A 17,229-nucleotide genomic window follows, 5' to 3' on the forward strand; every position below is an offset into this window, starting at 1 on the left:
TGACTCATGTATGGGTTTCTTAAGTGATTCTGTACAGTGCCTTGAGAATGGAAAAAAAATCTGATTGGACACTAAATTCTTGTGGGGCGGGGAGATAGGGATGAGATCAGTGGTGGTGGTGGGGGGATGAGATCAGTAAGAGGCAGAGGTGGTGGAGGTTGGGATCGATTGCAGTGCAAAATGTCATGGCTTACCGCCAATCAATCGATCCACCCCCCTCAGAAATGATCCTTCACTGTGCCTCCTCCAAGAATGCCTTGCCTCATGGGTAGACGGACTGTAGACTGGACAGCATGTACTCCAGGCAGAGGGGAGAGCTCCTCCCCCGCCTTTACTCAATTGGTCTGCTGACCTTTATTTTTCAGTGTCCATCCTGCCTCCCTACAGTCTCTCTGTCTCACTCTCTGCATAGGTGGGGGTGGTCCACACACACAGCCTGTCTCAGCATGGCGCTGCCTCTGCCTTCTCTCCCCCCTGATAATTCCGCCACTGCATATATCAGTGCCAACGATTGGTTATGTTTCTTTAACAACTTTGCTCAAAGCTTTTACAGATGCATCTCAAAAAAATTAAATATAATCAAAAAGTTTATTTATTTCAGTAATTCAATTTAAAAAGTGAAACTCATATTTTATATACATGCACGTGATATATTTCAAGCTTTTTTTTTTTTTTAATTTTGATGATTATGGCTTACAGCTAATGAAAACCCAAAATTCAGTATCTTAAAAAATTAGAATATTACATAAGACCAATAAAAAAAGCATTTTTAATACAGAAACGTTGGCTTACTGAAAAGTATGTCTATGTACAGTATAGTATGCACTATACCAATACTTGGTCGAGGTTCCTTTGCATGAATTATTGCATCAATGTAGCGTGGCATGGAGGCGATCAGCCTGTGGCACTTCTGAAGTGTTATGGGAGCCCAGGTTGCTTTGATAGATTTGTCTCATCTTCCTCTTGACAATACCCCACAGCACAGTGATACCATGATCTTGAAACTAGGTATTGGTACTTTTGGCAGTGTGGGCAGGTGCCAAGTCATCACGAACTATGGAAAATGTAGCATTTCATTTGGAAATCAAGGTTCCAGAGTCTGGAGGAAGAGTGGAAAGGCACAGAATTCAAGTTGCATGAGGTCCAGTGTGAAGTTTCTATAGTCAGTGATGATTTGGGGGGGCACGTCATCTGCTGGTGTTGGTCCACTGTGTGTCATCAAGTCCAAAGTCGATGCAGTCCTCTAGCAGGACATTTTAGAGCACCTCATGCTTCCCTCTGCTGACCAGCTTTATGGAGATGCTGATTTCATTTTCCAGCAGGACTTGGCACCTACCCACACTACCAAAAGTAGCAATACCTGATTTCAAGATCATGGTATCACTGTGCTTGATTGGCCAGCAACCTCGCCTGACCTGAACCCCATAGAGAATCTGTGAGGCATTGTCAAGAGGAAGATGAGAGACACCAGACCCAACATTGCAGATGAGCCGAAGGCCGCTATCAAAGCAACAGGCTGATCTCCTCCATACCACCTGGCATTGATGCAATAATTCATGCAAAAGGAGCCCCGACCAAATATTGAGTGCATACTATACTGCACATGGACATGCTTTTCAGTAAGCCAACATTTTTGTGCTAAAAATCCCTTTTTTTATTGGTATTATGTAATATTCTAATTTCTGAGATACTGAATTTTGAGTTTCCACTAGCTGTAAATCATCAAAATAAAAAAATGCTTGAAATAATCTCTGTGGGTAATGCATCTATATAAAATATGAGTTTCACTTTTTGAATTGAATTACTGAAAGAAATTTACTTTTTGATGATATTTAATTTTTTTTGAGATGCACCTGTAAAATGGATATTGATGCATTGTGCACTGTGTGAGAATGATAACTGCCAAGCAGGGTACCTAAAATATGCCCTGCCTGCACTTCTCAAGCTCTCTGTCAGGTTCAGAGGATTTTTTTTTTTCCCTGAAACTGATTGGGCATTTGAAGGTAAAGCAGACTTAAATAATAATCGGTACCAAAAGTAGAGGTGAGTGAACCGAGCAAAGTTTGGTTCATGTTTATGTGTGCCTAACAAATGCAAAAATCCACAAACACTCACAGTCAAACTCTCTGTTGACCCAAACCCGAAGCTCATCCCTATAAAATACTTTTTGCTGTAATCTATTAAAAATCACTGCTATAATGCAAAAATTTCTATTCTGACGAACCTGTGTAAAAAAAAACAAAAAAAAAAACATTTTTATTCTGATAAGCTTATAACATACTGTAGATGCACTCAATGTAGCATGCTGTATATGTAGGTATGAATGCAGATATTTGAATCCTTTAAGATAATCCGTGCTTGTTCATACTGCATACTTACAGAGACATACATGCACAAAAAGCCTTAGCCATAACAAGCTGCAGCAACTGGTACCAAATAAAATGTCATAAATTACATATTTGGATTGTTTCCTAGAAAGACTTTCTCATTATAACACATTTATGAAGCTTTTGATTTATGTTAAGAAAACATGATATAAAATCCAAACAGACGCCATATTCAGAAATTCAGACATGCAAGTCTTACATAATTTGTAATTTATTTAACTTTTTTTCTTGTTGTTATAAGCATACATGCTTATTAAATTGAGTTCTAGAAAATACAAGCACTACTATAGCCACATTTTCCCCTCAAACCTAAATGGTTGTTATAGTTGTATAGAATAATTCACTGTGGATATAGATTTTCATTTCCAAATCAAAATAATTATAATAGAATAACAACTACAAAATGTTGCCCATTAATAATAGTTACACAAATGAACTCATTGCTTACTGTTGATTACTGTGGATAAATTCCTTTTGGCATAATATAAAAATATTTTTATATGCTATCTTTTAGGGCAAACAATCATCATATTGTATTGTTATGACTGTATGGAAACTTGTGTAGCATAAACTCTGACTTTGTAACTTATTGTAAACAATCCAATCTGTTTAAAATAGAAATGAAAGACAAAACGTTCTTGTAAAGATATTAAAAAAATGATAAATACCTTTTTAAACTTTTTTTTATAAGTGAGCACTTTCCCTTTGTTCTCAGGTGCAAAAGAGCTGGGGGGAGTAGGAGCAGCAGCACACTGAGCTTCCCATTGAATGGTTGTGTGGGGGGGTGGGCATGTCAGTCTGATCATTGGAGGAGAGTACACTGAGTTCCCAGAATAATAATAGGAAAGCATAGGGACTAGCAGGAACACCAGGGTTTGCACATAAAGGAAGCAATACAGAGAGAACAAGATACTTTCTCATACAAGTACATGGTACAGCTAGCACATATCAGGAATATGTTGGGATAAAAAACGCTTTAAAGTAAAATTCCTACCTTACACTTTCTCTGACTCTCCTGTGTTGGTGAGTAGCAGCTGCAGGGGAGAGGAAGGAGCACCAAGAATGGATGGTCTATGGGAGCCTATGGGGTTGTTTTACTAAAACTGGAGAGTGCAAAAGCTGGTGCAGCTCTGCATAGAAATCAGCTTTGTTTTTTGTTTTTTTGTAAAAGATTATGTTAAGAAGCCGAAATTAGAAGCTGATTGGCTGCCTTTCACAGCTGTTGCAGATTTTGCACTCTCCAGTTTTAGTAAATCAACCCCTATGTAAGACATCACTGCTTCTGGAGTTCCCCACTTTTGTTGAGTGCTCCCTGACGAAGGGGAGCTTATGCTGCTGGATCACGTAACCAGACTGGAGCGGCCTGAAAAAAAGGTAAGTATTCCGATTTTTTTCACATAGGTTAGGCAGGATAGGTAGCAGGAGGGTCAGGGGACATTTTTAACAATAGTTAGTGTTAACCAGGAATTCCACTTTAAATTTTTTGGGGGTTAGATTTGGAATGAGTGAGTTCCTCTGTTCTTTGGTTTTAATTGCTGTCCACTAGTAATATAACCTATTAAAATGTATCTTTATAGTAAATTTCTGCAGCAAAATTCAGAAAGTGATATTCTCTGCTGCACTGAAAGTGTGGCTAATAAGCAAGCTCTTGTCAAACAAAAGGCAAGAACAATTTTTCACAGCCCATGAGGGACTTGTACCAACTCCGAAATAAAAAAAAAAGAAAATAATAATAATATAATATATTATATTAGCTGAATATAATATATTAATATACTATAACATAACCACTTAAAGTGGATGTAAACCCTCACATATACTCCGTGAAGTGAACAGCCTCAGAAGATACACAGGGATGAAACAAATCTCCTTACATAAGTTTTACATGTACTGTATATCTGCTGTCCTCAGCTTTATATACTTTTTAGATGTTTAGAAAGTGCAGTACATCCTGTTGGAATTTTCTCTTTCTGTTCCAGCAGGGGGAGGGGAGTCTTGCCATACACTGTGAGACAGCTGATTGGAGGAAAGGCACATGTCCCCCTCCACATAGGCAGAGACTTGCAAAACTGGGCTGTGAATTGACCAGCTGCCTGCTTATCTATTTATAGCACCCGCCCTGACACAAATTTCAGGCTGGTTTTGTGTCAGAGAACTTGTCAGAAGTTATCAGACAGAAGAACAGAGCAAGAGAAAGCCATGGGACTTAGGGCTTACGAGAGAGATAAGAAAACATTGCAGATATATGTGCCCAGCTCATATTTCATGAATCGAGTTTACATCCACTTTAAAGACCAGGCCTATTCTGACATGTTTTGTGTACAAATAAAAATGAGCAATTTTTTGCTCGAAAACTACTTAGAACCCTGACGTTGATGCCGATCCTGGTAGTGGTGGTTAGATGCAGTTTGAAATGTGACCACGCGGTCACAGCCTGACTATACGAATGATGAGTGATTGTTTAAGGCAATTTTTTGTGAGTGTCATTTAAAGGGGCACAGTTATACAGTAGGAAAATGCAGGGCATTGCACTATGAGGATTGTTCTTTCCTCTGTGTTTGAGTTTTAGTCTTACTGAAGATCACCTGAGCAGTGATTGCTAACCAAGGTGAAACCAACAGTGTGATTGGAGAATTAAGCTTATTAAGACAATCAGTAAAATAAGAGGCAATCATTTTCGGTGAGTGAGGTGTCAAGAGGGGAGTGTGAGTCACTTTATGAAGGGTGGAGATTTCAGCCATTCAAGTGGATGCCAAGCAGTTTTTTGATGGACTCTTTATCATCCAGTTGATGCATTTTTATCTATGGACTACTATACTGCACAATAGTGTCACTGGGAGGTGGAGGTGTAGCGATAATCTTTTTAAGTGTGGTAGAGTGCTGCTTGAGTAATTGTTCTGATTTCCTCTTTTTGTTTATCATTTGTTTTATAAGGCAGCAGCCTACTATATTGTTATTAAAGCGGAACTTCAGTCATTTTTTGAACTTTCCATCTATTAAATCTTCTGCCCTTGTTGTTTTAACTTTGGATAGTAAAAGATTTTTTTTCTGCCAGTAAATACCTTATACAGCCCACTTCCTGTTTTTTGTCTGGTAAAAAGCCTAGGCTTATGATATCATACACAACTCTCTCGCTCACTCTCCTGAGAGTTTGCCAGGAAGGAAGGGGGATGAGTCATAAGAGGGTCAATGAGATCTGCAGAGCCGGAGGTGTGCCTCTGTGTGTCTGTGTAAAGTGAAAAGGCAGCAGTTTCATCCGCCCACAGTTATAATGGTTGCAGCCAGACTCAGTGGAGGGAGATTTCTGCAGCATATTTGGCAAGTACAGCATCACAGTATATATAACATAATTTGCAGTGGTTGGAGGGAAGCTTCAGAATGGCAAAGATTTTTTTATTACAAATTATGTGAGCAGACTGCAGTTCCTCTTTAATATTGGTTGAAATTTCACCTTTCCTCCAGGAGCTCGTAGTATTGGAATATACAATTGTCTAGAGCGAGCTCAGTTGTTCTGGGGATCCCTGGTAGATTGGCTGGTGGAATTATTTTAGCTGGACATTCTATTCTCCTCTTCTGATAAAGCAGCAATACGTCATCTACACCAAATATCAGTCTTATACACCTAAACAGTCCTTACCAATTACTGCCTTCCATAAATAATGAAGCATTCCTGAATATTACCTTACCAAGATATCCCAGCCCTCCCTGTGACACCCTTCTGATTACTCATACACAAGAACAAAAAAAAAAAACCCTTAACATTCACATAATGGCAGATCTGCTTGTGTGGTGAAAAAAATTTGATAATTTTTTGCCAACAAATCAGATTTCCAGATTCAGATATGGCTACCTCTTATGGACCGCCCGCCGTCATTATACGACGGCTGTTTGAAGAAGAATACCATTGTTATGGCAGCTGATAGCTCTGGTATGCTCTTCTTCAGCGGGCGGTCTGCTTTCAGATAAAAGTGGTCTCTGGGACAGATTCGGCGCAACATCACTTTTATTGGGGGTGGGAGAGGTCCCCCCTCCTGCCAAGCTCCGGTGGTCTCCGCTGCTTACCGCAGTGGCAGAGACAATCGTGTCCTCTATCCTGTTTGGCTGGCTGCCAAGTGAAGGGAAGATGGCCCCTACTTGGCTCCATAGCATTGACTGGCGAAAGCGACGTCAAACGTCACTTCCGCCCAATGATCTTAAATTAGATTTTTTTTTATTGCATTTTACTGTAAATATGAGAGCTGAGGTCTTTTTGACCCCAGATCTCATATTTAAGAGGTCCTGTCATGTTTTTTCTCTATTACAAGGGATGTTTAAACATTCCTGTAGTGAAAAGTGGTCTGTAAGGGTTTACAAACACTTTAAGTGGTTAAAGTGTATCTAATCCCAGAAACAAAAATGTAATATATTACAGCCTACCAGTCCTTAGATGTGTTGGCTGTTGGCTGCTCTTTTTGTAGGCCCTTTTCCTTAGTTTTTCATTTCTCCATTGATTCTGGGGGGAGAGCCATTATTGTCAAATGGACTTCAAATATGTCTGCCTTTAATCATCTCCATTAAATGGTGGGTTGATGGGTCTCTGAGTAGTAGTGTAACGGAATAGGTAATCAGTTGAATATTCACACAGGGAGTAACTGTAATTTTCAATTTACTAAACAGGTGAAAATTTAGAATCAAGACAAAACAATGTCCGAATGGCAAAAAAGTATGCATATTCTGCAAAATAATACAAAACAGATTATAAAAGCTGTACAAATATAAACTTTTCACAGGAATGTTTCCGTAGCTCAATAAGGATAATATGTGACTGCATAAAATAGTCTTTTAAGCCTAAAAAGTAACAGACAGTCTAAAGCTTTGTACACACGATTTTTCACAGACAAAACCGCAAATTTTTGTCTGAAGGCGTGTGCCTGAATTTTTTCAAGCATACAAACGGTAAGGAATTGTCTGCCAACAAACACGAAAGTTCAGCTCTTTAGCACCATCCTTTGGGCTCCTTCTGCTAAATTTGTGTTAGTAGAAGTTTGGTGAGTCTTGATTCGCACTTTTCATTTTGCACTTTTCAGTTTGTGCTTTTAAATTAGTTTCGGAATGGCTGTTCGTCAACCAGACATGTTGCGGAATTGGAGGAGATAACGTGTTATTTATTATTGGCCTTGGAGTTATTGCTTTGGCCCAAGTCCAGTCCAGGAACAGGAGAAGGAGTTCTTGGACCAATAATTGGTTGCTTTATTAATCATGACCAATTATTTTATATGCCTTTGCTGCGGGAGCTTCAGAAGAATAATCTAGGTGATTTTCAGAATTATCTCTGGATGACAGACCCCTGCTTTCACCAACTCTTGGAATTGTTGACCCCCTATATTAAGAAGCAGGACCCATGCATGAGGCTTTTATTTTATTTTTTGGTTGAATAATAATGATTTGATTTGTTATATTTTCGGATGCATAGAATGCACTTTTTGTTTAAGTTCTATTGGCAGATAGTATGTCTAATTTTATTTGTATTTTCTTTTTTTAATGCACAAGAAAAAATTGTGGAGAATAATACTTGGCTTTGTGTTTTACTTCCAATAACAGTTTGGGAGTAGGCAGTTACATTTAAAAAATTACAATGTAAAATTGACAAGGGACACCAACATGAGTAGAAACTTTATAAACTGTATTAGATACTGTGTACACGGCCAGAACTGTATTAGAAACTGTACTATGGCTGCACTGTATTGTGTACTGTGTACACCACCAGAAGTGTAGTAGAAACTGCACACATTGTATTATATACTGTGTACACCGCCTGCACTGTATTAGAAACTGTACTAGGGCTGCACTGTATTGTGTACACCACCTGAAGTGTAGTAGAAACTGTATTAGATACTGTGCACACACCAGAAGATTAGTAGAAACTGTACACACTGTATTAGATACTGTGTACATCGCCTGCACTGTATTAGAAACTGTACAAAAGCTGCACTGTATTTTTTTACTGTGTACACCACCAGAAGTGTAGTAGAAACTGCACACATTGTATTATATACTGTGTACACCGCCTGCACTGTATTAGAAACTGTACTAGGGCTGCACTGTATTGTGTACACCACCTGAAGTGTAGTAGAAACTGTATTAGATACTGTGCACACACCAGAAGATTAGTAGAAACTGTACACACTGTATTAGATACTGTGTACATCGCCTGCACTGTATTAGAAACTGTACAAAAGCTGCACTGTATTTTTTTACTGTGTACACCACCAGATGTGTAGTAGAAACTGTAAACACTGTATTAGATACTGTGTACACCACCTACACTGTATTAGAAAGTGTACAATGCCTGCACTGTATTTTATACTGTGTACACCACCAGAAGCGTGTATATATATATATATATATATATATATATATATATATATATATATATATGCCACACCCTAACTTATTTAGAAATTCACAATTTATTTACAGAACACAAACAGCTGCTTGTGATTTTTCTTGTAAACTGCATCATTCACAGTGAAATCCAGGGTGGTTCTGGTAACACAGACAAACAGCTGAAATAATCCAAAGCCTGAGGGCATGGGGTAGGGATGCACCCCACTGCACCCCATTGGAATTGGAGGACTCGTTAGAAGCAATATAGCAATTTTTTTAGGTTTAGATATGTTTTGAGGCTAAATAATGACGACTTGTATGTAGTGTTAAGCCAACAGCTCCGAGCCTACTTTGCAGCCTGGAATTATTTCACTGCAGCTTACAGAAGAGACCTCATAAATCTGTTGATGTAAGCTAAGTGCACTTAAATGGTTGCTGATCTAGCCTCCTCTATGAAACACTACAGTAATACATTTGTTTGGACATGAAATACAAGTCTGAGTTTTATGGGCCTGTATGGGGAGTCCATATCACATTGTATTTTTTTTAATGCAAGACAAACATCATGACATTTCATTTTTAGAAGGATATACAGTGTATCCATCCTCTTTGCTAACTACACCATATAGTCATCAGATATCTGTGCTATTAGTTTACAGACAATTAGTTAGTCTTGCAAGATCAAATCAAGGAAACCGCTTAATTTTACATACTGTATATTGAAAAAAAGGATTTATTTCGTGGAAATCAACACTGTGTTACAGACTTGTCATTTGTCAGAGGAGCTAAAGGATTCCAGGCCAGGGGCGGATCCAGAGTCCAGTCTCGGGAGGGGCACTGCCCAAAAATAAGGTGTTGCTTACATAACTGGGTGGAGGGGTCAGGAGAGCACACAAGGGTGGGAGGTCAGGATGGCACAGTATGGGGTCAGGAGTGCACACACTGGGAGGGAAATCAGGAGGGAACACACTGGGGGGGAAATCAGGAGGGAACACACTGGGGGGGAATATCGGGAGGGCATACACTGGGGGGGGAGGAATCAGGAGGGCACACACTGGGGGGGGGGGAATCAGGAGGGCACACACTGAGGGGATAAGGAGAGCACACACTGAAGGGATCAGGAGGGCACACACCAAGGGGATCAGGAGGGCACACACTGAAGGGATCAGGAGGGCACACACCAAGGGGATCAGGAGGGCACACACTGAAGGGATCAGGAGGGCACACACTGAGGGGATCAGGAGGGCACACACTGAGGGGATCAGGAGGGCACACACCAAGGGGATCAGGAGGGCACACACTGAAGGGATCAGGAGGGCACACACCAAGGGGATCAGGAGGGCACACACTGAAGGGATCAGGAGGGCACACACTGAGGGGATCAGGAGGGCACACACCAAGGGGTATCAGGAGGGCACACACTGAGGGTATCAGGAGGGCACACACTGAAGGGATCAGGAGGGCACACAATGAAGAGATCAGGAGGGCACACAATGAAGAGATCAGGAGGGCACACAATGAAGAGATCAGGAGGGCACACAATGAAGGGATCAGGAGGGCACGCACCAAGGGGAACAGGAGGGCACACACTAAGGGGATCAGGAGGGCACACACTGAGGGGATCAGGAGGGCACACACTGAGGGGATCAGGAGGGCACACACTGAGGGGATCAGGAGGGCACACACTGAGGGGATCAGGAGGGCACACACTGAGGGGATCAGAAGGGCACACAATGAGGGGATCAGGAGGGCACACACTGAAGGGATCAGGAGGGCACACACTGAAGGGATCAGGAGGGCACACACTGAAGGGATCAGGAGGGCACATACTGAAGGGATCAGGAGGGCACACACTGAAGGGATCAGGGGGCACACACTGAAGGGATCAGGAGGGCACACACTGAAGGGATCAGGAGGGCACATACTGAAGGGATCAGGAGGGCACACACTGAAGGGATCAGGAGGGCACATACTGAAAGGATCAGGAGGGCACACACTGAAGGGATCAGGAGGGCACACACTGAAGGGATCAGGAGGGCACACACTGAAGGGATCAGGAGGGCACACACTGAAGGGATCAGGAGGGCACACACCAAGGGGATCAGGAGGGCACACACTGAAGGGATCAGGAGGGCACACACCAAGGGGATCAGGAGGGCACACACTGAAGGGATCAGGAGGGCACACACTGAGGGGATCAGGAGGGCACACACCAAGGGGTATCAGGAGGGCACACACTGAAGGGTATCAGGAGGGCACACACTGAGGGTATCAGGAGGGCACACACTGAGGGTATCAGGAGGGCACACACTGAAGGGATCAGGAGGGCACACAATGAAGAGATCAGGAGGGCACACAATGAAGAGATCAGGAGGGCACACAATGAAGGGATCAGGAGGGCACACACCAAGGGGAACAGGAGGGCACACACTAAGGGGATCAGGAGGGCACACACTGAGGGGATCAGGAGGGCACACACTGAGGGGATCAAGAGGGCACACACTGAGGGGATCAGGAGGGCACACACTGAGGGGATCAGGAGGGCACACACTGAGGGGATCAGGAGGGCACACACTGAGGGGATCAGGAGGGCACACACTGAGGGGATCAGGAGGGCACACACTGAAGGGATCAGGAGGGCACACACTGAGGGGATCAGAAGGGCACACAATGAGGGGATCAGGAGGGCACACACTGAAGGGATCAGGAGGACACACACTGAAGGGATCAGGAGGGCACACACTGAAGGGATCAGGAGGGCACATACTGAAGGGATCAGGAGGGCACACACTGAAGGGATCAGGGGGCACACACTGAAGGGATCAGGAGGGCACACACTGAAGGGATCAGGAGGGCACACACTGAAGGGATCAGGGGGCACACACTGAAGGGATCAGGAGGGCACATACTGAAGGGATCAGGAGGGCACATACTGAAGGGATCAGGAGGGCACACACTGAAGGGATCAGGAGGGCACATACTGAAAGGATCAGGAGGGCACACACTGAAGGGATCAGGGGGCACACACTGAAGGGATCAGGAGGGCACATACTGAAGGGATCAGGAGGGCACACACTGAAGGGATCAGGAGGGCACATACTGAAAGGATCAGGAGGGCACACACTGAAGGGATCAGGGGGCACACACTGAAGGGATCAGGAGGGCACATACTGAAAGGATCAGGAGGGCACACACTGAAGGGATCAGGAGGGCACACACTGAAGGGATCAGGAGGGCACATACTGAAGGGATCAGGAGGGCACATACTGAAGGGATCAGGAGGGCACACACTGAAGGGATCAGGAGGGCACATACTGAAGGGATCAGGAGGGCACACACTGAAGGGATCAGGAGGGCACATACTGAAGGGATCAGGAGGGCACACAATGAGGGGATCAGAAGGGCACACAATGAGGGGATCAGAAGGGCACACAATGAGGGGATCAGGAGGGCACAATTTCTGACTGTGCCACATGAAAAGATGCAATCCCATTTGTCAGCTAACAGATCCTCTATGCTAAGCTGCAGTAACTCGGCAGAATCATCATAGAGGTGTCTGTAAACAAATCCACGATATGCTTCTAGCTGAGCTCACCTTTCCAGGAAGTTCAGTCACTCGGCTCCCTCTGCTCGGCTTCACACCTCCCTCTTCCAGCGGGCGTGGTCTCAGGGGTCAGGCACATCCCCTTCCCTCCCACTCAAGCAACAGCTTACAGGAGAGAGTTTGGAAAACTGCTGGGGGAGGTACAGGGGGCGGAGAGTGCAGTCCCCAGCGTAGGTAAGCAGTAAATCCTAATGTTCAGAATGGCTGTGAGTCCGACCGTGGCTCTGAATTCTCGGGGCGCTCTCAGCCTCACAGTCAGCAATATTTTCTCGGGGGGAGCAATTGTCCCGTTGCCCCCCCCCTGGATCCGCCCCTGTTCCAGGCAGGGCCATAATTATACAAAGTTGAGTGTAAAAAAGTAACTCTCAACTCCAACACCATCACAAGAGCACTGAGTCCTTGCTGGAAGATGCAAATGACCTTGAACCCTAAGTATGTCCATGAAAGTAGGGTCTTTGCTTTGCGAATGTTAAGCAGGCTGGTGGCAAGTAGGGTCATTCAATGGGCCAGGCCTATGTGTATCAACTACAGTATCTCACAAAAGTGAGTACACCCCTCTGCAGCAATGCTGGCAGCACTCATACATCTATTTCCCAAAGACAACCTCTGGATATGATGTGAGCATGTGCACTCAACTTCTTTGGTCGACCATGGCGAGGCCTGTTCTGAGTGGAAAATGTCCTGTTAAACCTCTGTATGGTCTTGGCCACCTTTCTGCTACTCAGTTTCACCAAATTTAACACACCTGCTCCCCATTCACACTTGAGACCTTGTAACACTAATAAGTCACATGACAACCGGGAGGGAAAATGTCTACTTGGGCCCAATTTGGACATTTTCACTTAGGGGTGTACTTACTTTTGTTACCAGCGGTTTAGACATCAATGGCTGTGTGTTGAGTTATTTTGAGGGTACAGCAAATATACACTGTTATACAAGCTGTACACTCACTACTTTACATTGTAGCAAAGTATAATTTCTTCAATGTTGTCACATGAAAAGATATAATAAAATATTTACAAAAATGTGAGGGGTGTACTCACTTTTGTGAGATACTGTATATATTTTATACACAGTACTATATTTGTTTTACTAAGCAAACAAGTACATTTTAATGTGATTGTTTTGATCTAATAGAAGCCAATCAAATCACTATTTTGAGATTTTGATTTGGTCACTGTTTTTCTTGCTGGAAAAAAATCTGCATTGCAGGGATCTCCTTAGGGATCTCCTCCTGCTCCCTGATTATTACACTACCTGTCACCTGATCACCAATCATTAGGGGAGCAGCTCTGACATTTGATGAAAAAGGTATGATAACTCAGTAATGAGTTGCAGGAAGCCTACAAGTAATATTGGTAACTAATCATTTGCCCTCCGCCTACCTTTTTTCAGGCACAGAAGTTTCAGAGTTGATGTTCTTTTTAATAAAAACTGTTATTTACCACTTGCTGGCCATCCTATAGCAATTTTACTGCTACAGGACGGCGGCTGTGCGCAGGATCGCGTATATATACGTGATCCTGCACTGCCAGGTAGCAGGCACAATTGCGCAGTGCTGGCAGCTTGTTCTCACTGTGATTATGCACAGCGGGAGCCGATCAGGGCAGACAGGTGGTTTGGCTATGTAAACAAGGCAGATTGTTGTTCTGTCAGTACAGAAAGCATGGATCCTGTGTTCTTGCAAAGCAGGGACGTGGATCCATGCCTTCCCTTAGTAAAAGCACCTCCCACAGGGTGCACAAACACTAACTGGGCACACAGTTAACCCTTTGATTGCCCCTGATGTTAACCCCTTCCCAGCCAGTGTGTCATTAGTACAGTGACAGTGCACTGATCACTGTATTAATGCCATTGGTTCCCAAAAAAGAGTCAAAAGCGTTAGTTAGTGTCTGATTTGTGAGGGGAAAAAAGGACATGCATTTTATTTGGGTACATCGTTGCATGACCACGCAATTGTCAGTTAAAGTATCGCAGTGCCGTATCGCAAAAAAGGGCCTGGTCATGAAGGGTCATAAATCTTCCGGAGCTGAAGTGGTTAAGCCCTGTTCACACCTGTGCAATTTACTTTGCATTGCCCAACGCACATTGACAAATGACAAGAGGATTGTCATTCTTTTCTTCGGGAACCTGTTCACATCTGTGTGATGCTGTGTGTTGGGAAAAATAGTAAAGATGGTACATTAATGTGCATTTTTGTCCCCATAGACTTATACAGATCACCATAGCTAATATAGTATCTACAGAAGACTGGAAGATCACCTAAGCCCATATAACTCTGTACCAGGGCCGTCTTTAAGGCAGGGCAAAAGGGGCAGCTGCCCTGGGCCCTGTCATTGTTGTGGGGCCCATAACAGCTGCCTCACACTTGCCAGCTATCCAGGTTTAAGTTCCCTTGTCCCTGGAAGTTTTATTCCTGTGCTGTGTCCCAATATCTCAGTGTAAAGTGCTGGTACTAATGCTGCCCAGCTCTGCCCTATTGTTGTGTGCAGATGACTCACCTGCAGATCCTGTGTTTACATGTAAATAACCAGCATTCATATGTAAATAGTGATAACACTAAGTAAATAGCTGTGGCCGACGGCATTGATATGTAAATAAAGGCGGCATTCATATGTATATCATGCTCCCCTGCTGTGAGGAGATGATGTGCTGTAACCTCTAGCAACTAATCAGTGAGCCGTAATGTGTGCTGTAACCTCTAGCAACCAGTCAGTAAGCAGTAATGAAATGCAGTAACTGCTGGCAACCAATCACAATTGCTGCTTAATCTGATACAGTAAACTGATTTTAAGTCTAGCTGCTATTTACTGTATTTCTCAGAGCAGGTGGAGAGGGAAATTGCATGGGGGGCCCCAAGAAAAATTTTGCCCAGGGTCCAATCTATATTAAAGACAGCCCTGCTCTGTACTGTACTTGGACCTGAATGTTCTTATGCCAGATTACTTTGTTTCATCTGTTCTAAGATCTCCTTTCAGTACAGCTGTCACTGCTTACACTTATGTCATAGTGGCAAAGAACAGTATTTCAGGAATGTCACTGACCATCTGTAGCCGGTGACTCTTCTGACTTCTGAGAATATGTCTTACTGTCAGTCTGATGGCCAGGAAACGTAAATGTGATGCTGACATTTCGTGTAAGCCTGGATTTGTAGCCTGTCACTGTCTGGGATGTGTACTTGTAACAGACACATAATAATAATACAGTACATAACAAAGTGCAGTAGGCACTGTGCAGCAAGAATATTAAATATGTTCATTATTTCTTTCTATGCTTTAAATAAATTCCGCCTAAAGGCTATTTCATTCTATTGATTATATATGTGCAGATTTTCTACATAAAGTCTTTAATTCTAAAGCAGACCTTCCCTTCCTTTTTCGTTTTAAAGAATCCTGCTCCTTACTTAATGAAATGGCAGGCAGCTTTTTTCCTTTTAATTTAGGGAGCACAGCCTGCATTTTCACCCCTTCGCCTGGGTGATAATAACCTCCCCAGCTGTCCGAAGTTTCTTGGGATATGCACGTTACACAGAAAAAAAAAAGACACAAAATGTCTGTTCTTCCTATAATAAATGTAGTGAGCTGGTAACTTTTTGTGCCTCTGCTGACTGTTAGTAGTTATGTTTCCCAGCTATCACTGTGGACTACAGAAGAATTCCCCCTATGTTGTGGAGGAGATGGGGTGGTCTTCAGTCATTTTAAGACACTTCCTGTTGTAGGGTGACAACATTCTTACACCCAGTGGTGTCACTAGGGATGGTGTCACCTGGGGGGGGGGGGGGTGATACCATGTTTTACCGCACTGCCCGTGGCTCCATGTTTTACTGCACTGTCATGGCTCTCTCCCCCTAGCCTGCCACAATGCTCTGTCCTGCCGTTGTGGAGTGACAGCAGGAGCAGGACAGAGCAATAGACACTTGGCAGGCTAGCGCATCAGGCCCTCTCCTGTCTAGCCTGCCACAGTGCACTTGATGGTGTCACCCAAGGCTTAACTACACCGCCACCACAACACCCCCACAGGGGGAGAGCACACTGTATGCAAGGGTAGGTGTGGCCGAAGTGCACTTACAATGGTAGGGCCTTACAAAGGCATTGTTAAATAACATGAGTGCATTATGCACACAGTTCAAAAGCACATTATATACAGAGTGCAGCGTTCAGGAATGTGATACAAACAGGGTGCAGAACTCAGTAATGTGCTCTGTACAGGGTTCGGTACTCAGGAGTGTGCTATGTACAAGGTGCAAGGCTCAAAAGTTTGCTATGTACAGGGTACAAGGATCAATATGTACAGGGTGCAAGCCTCAAGAGTTCTCTAAATACAGAGTGCAAGGCTCAGAAATTTGCAATGTATAGGCCGCAAGGCTCAGAAGTTCGCAATGTATAGGGTGCAAGGCTAAGAAGTACACAATGTTTAGGGTGCAAGGCTAAGAAGTACACAATGTATAGGGTGCAAGGCTAAGAAGTTCACAATGTACAGGGTTCAAGGCTCAGAAGTTCACAATGTACAGGGTGCAAGGCTCAGAATTTCACAATGGACAGGGTGCAAGGCTCAGAAGTTCGCAATATATAGGGTGCAAGACTCAGAAGTTCAAAATGTACAGGGTACAATACTCAGAAGTTTGCAGCGTATAGGGTGCAAGGCTCAGAAGTTTGCAATGTACAAGATGCAAGGCTAAGAAGTTCGCAATGTACAGGATGCAAGGCTCAGAAGTTCGCAATGTATAGGGTGCAAGGCTCAGAAGTTCAAAATGTACAGGGTACAATACTCAGAAGTTTGCAACGTATAGGGTGCAAGGCTCAGAAGTTTGCAATGTACAGGGTGCAAGGCTCAGAAGTTTGCAATGTACAGGGTGTAAGCGTCAAGAGTTCT

The 17,229-nt window shown here is 43.4% G+C and overlaps 1 protein-coding gene across 5 annotated transcripts in view; it reads left to right on the forward strand.

Moving 5' to 3' along the window:
- Positions 1-17,229, forward strand: part of LOC143975271 (uncharacterized) — a 137,612-nt gene that overhangs the window by 75,096 nt on the left and 45,287 nt on the right. The gene's annotated exons all lie outside the window — the stretch shown is intronic.

Source organism: Lithobates pipiens, unplaced genomic scaffold (genome assembly GCF_037356315.1).
Source record: "Lithobates pipiens isolate NorthernLeopardFrog02 unplaced genomic scaffold, aLitPip1_a1.2 Scaffold_13, whole genome shotgun sequence".
In the NCBI taxonomy this organism is placed as follows: Eukaryota; Metazoa; Chordata; class Amphibia; order Anura; family Ranidae; genus Lithobates; species Lithobates pipiens.